Here is a 3,349-nt window from a genome sequence, read left to right as displayed (position 1 = left end):
CAAATACATCTGATTTTAATTAAATTATAAATATATTAAAAAAATTAATTTAAATTATTTAATTAAAATATTAATTTATTATAATCGTTATAATTAAATTTTATTAAACGTAAATACATACATGTATTTAAAATTCTATAATTTGTATTTAATATTATATATTTTATAATAATTACTTTAGTCATTATTTTATTAATGGGTTCCTTTCACACTTCAATATCGAAATCATTGAAGCTTCGTTGGCTATGGTGACACATTCAATTTAACCACATTCAATTCTTGACTTGACAACTGGACAAGACGAAGACACAACCATGTGTGCGCTCCCTTCTCTGATTTCCAATGTCATAACAACCTTAGTAAGTCTTATTATGTCTATGTGAATGAAATCAATATGAAATCAGAATATCCATGCCATAAATATGCAATGAGGCTTCTCCTCTTCTTCATACTGAGCGTAAGTTTAATCACCATTTAGAGTGCGATCTCCTTGCAGGTAATGTAGTCTAGTTCTCTGTTGGGTCCTTAATTATTTCCATATTTTGCTTCTCATTGGATTATAATCCCTAATTCGTCACAACTCTTACAAAGAAAGAATTTCAATTACCCTACCCACTATTGAAAGAAGACAATATCAAGATGAAGTTGGTCAAAAGGAAAATCAGACAATAACGTTAATTGATGGTATGAATTATCAATTTTCTATGTTTGGCATCTCACCATTTTGTTGAGTGGAAATTTTCCTAATGGAACTATTCAACCACAAAAACGATACCTTAGAAATTCAACGTTTTTTTTCAAATTTATTGATAAATTCTGACTCAGTTGCGTTTTTAATGCTAATTACAAATCTAACATTTGATTAAATTGGCCTTTTAAATCTACTTTTAGTTTTGATCTTAAGGAAGTCCTATAATCTAGGTAGGTCTCATTGAAATTCATTTATTTTAATGGTGTGTGTTTAGAACTAAAATGGGATTATGGATGTGGAAGTGATATTGGTCTGAGTGAATGGAGCAAACTATTGCAAGAATGGTCTATGTGTAATACATGAGTTAAACAATCACCCATGAATCCTCTCCTTTAATATTACTAAGAGCGAATAAATTGGTAATATGCAAACAATGCAGGATTCAAGATTAACTATAATTATAAATGATGGGAACCTTATTAGGCTTTGTATAAAACTATTGATGAGCCTCACATGTTTCTTGGGCCTTTGTGAGGTTTGGGTTCATGTTGTTGTGATTGTTGCGATTGAAGTGGAAGGGTGGCTTTTTGTATATTGATGGTATTTTTTTCAGAGAGAAATCCATATATATGGCCGAAGCCCTCATATTACAATATGGCCGAAGCCAGTCAGAATACGGCCGAAGCCAGCTGGTATTTACGGCGTAGCCGTCACATAAATCGCCGAAGCGAGGGGTCCTATTGAGATCATACCATCAATATACCAGCCGTGTTCGTATATTGATGGTATGATCTCAATATGATTTGAGGTTCGGGTTCATGTTGTTGTGATTGTTGCGATTGAAGTGGAAGGGTGGCTTTTTGTATATTGATGGTATTATGATCTCAATATGATTCAAATATAGAAGACCCAAAAATGAATTGCACGAAGGACAAAGAATAAGCCATATGTTAACTTAACATAAGCGTGGATGGGCTTTGTTAGTTTCAACACAACCCAAAATTCATTATTGGTTCAATATGAAGAAATCTCAATTTTAATATGAATTACTAAAAATTGTCACTGGAAATCTCATTTGAGATATGTTCCAAATAGAGAAGATGCGTCATGCATTTTCGATCAAAGTAAACCCTATGTTAGAGTTACAATATCTGTGGACACAACTTTTTGTATGTCCAGTACAATCTGGAATTCAGTGTCGATTTGACAGAATATTATAAAAAAATTGGTTTACACTATTATCTATGAACTTCATGGAACCGAGTTTCATGCTCATTCTAAGCATACCATCAATGGAAAAATGTAAGAATGAATATATTTTTTTATGGATAGTTTGTTATAGTTACGTATTTGTGGGGTTTCTACTCACTTCTTCTATTGCAGGAGGTCTTGCATGTCCCTGTTCTTGGACTGCAAGGCCTCAAACTACGCCTCTATACTTTGAATCTTGGGCTCCATTGCATCATCAGTGACCTCGAAAATCCCATGAGCAACTCGCACAATATTCCAGATATTGAGAATGACCAGGAACCCTGCGCTCTGGGTGAGGAGCCCGCCCACATTGAGCAATAAGAGACTTAATATCAAAATACCTACCCAGTAGAGAAACTCAAAGGATTGGCTCCTCTCGAACTGGGCCCATGAGCAACTCGCACAATATTCCAGATATTGAGAATGACCAGGAACCCTGCGCTCTGGGTGAGGAGCCCGCCCACATTGAGCAATAAGAGACTTAATATCAAAATACCTACCCAGTAGAGAAACTCAAAGGATTGGCTCCTCTCGAACTGGGATACGCACTGGCAGGATTCTAGCAAGGCTGTGCAATTATTGAGATCGCAGGATTTGTTGTGAAGTGTTTTGAGAAGATCCACAACCATTGCCATTGGATTGATAAGGACGAGAATCAAGGTACCCACATGGACTGGAGTGGATTCCAGGAATTTACCTAGACATTTTCTCCATTGAGCCCTTTGGCAGCCTTGAACAGAGAGCAGGTGTTGCCACCATCATATCACTTTTCTTCGTTTCTGCCATTATTCTTTTATGAGCTCTGGGGAATCCTAAAGACTTCCGAAATATGATGTAGGTGGAATAGAAGGAATTTTCTTTTGGTTTTTCAAACATGGATCCATGATTAGGAGAGAATCCATCAATTTACCACTATCCGTGGGGCTAAAAGGAATTTTGCAAAATCAGTTTGAGGATTCATGGCTGTTGATATTGATTTGGTTAGTGCCTAATTCAAAGACCAGGGGATTTAATAGTATTCTGCCCATTAGGACCTCGCAGGATGCCCAATGGGCAAGGAAGATGCCTGGGCTGTTACGTTGACTTAAAATGTGAAATCATAGCCATCTACTCAACTTTCCTACTCGCATTTTACAGTGCCATCAGATAATTAGCAGTGGCACTGGGCAAACTGACAACAATGGACAAAGTTACTGTGGATCCAGAGGTTTTAAGGGCGACCAGGGCACAATGAGTGGTAGGTGGGCTCAGATAAATAAATAAAAAAGACACGATACCACACATCGAATTTTGACAGGATGGAGGAGGACGAAAAAGGAGCTCGGAGATTGGTCGGGGTGAACAATGTTAGCCTAGCCAATTCCATAGAGTAACAGTTTCAGTGTTAGAGTAACAGTTTCAGTGTGA

General features: G+C 36.7%; 1 pseudogene; it reads right to left on the bottom strand.

Annotated features, from left to right (window-relative positions):
• Nucleotides 1–2,065: 2,065 nt before the first annotated feature.
• LOC149171390 (uncharacterized) lies at nucleotides 2,066–2,850 on the bottom strand (annotated as a pseudogene).
• Between the last annotated feature and the right edge of the window lie 499 nt (nucleotides 2,851–3,349).

This window comes from Pinus tabuliformis, chromosome 4_2 (genome assembly GCF_031772625.1).
Source record: "Pinus tabuliformis cultivar Carrire ecotype Pingquan chromosome 4_2, CPIR1, whole genome shotgun sequence".
NCBI classification, from domain to species: domain Eukaryota; kingdom Viridiplantae; phylum Streptophyta; class Pinopsida; order Pinales; family Pinaceae; genus Pinus; species Pinus tabuliformis.
The sequence above is the reverse complement of the archived record's forward strand: the minus strand, read 5'-3'. Positions and strand labels throughout refer to the sequence as shown.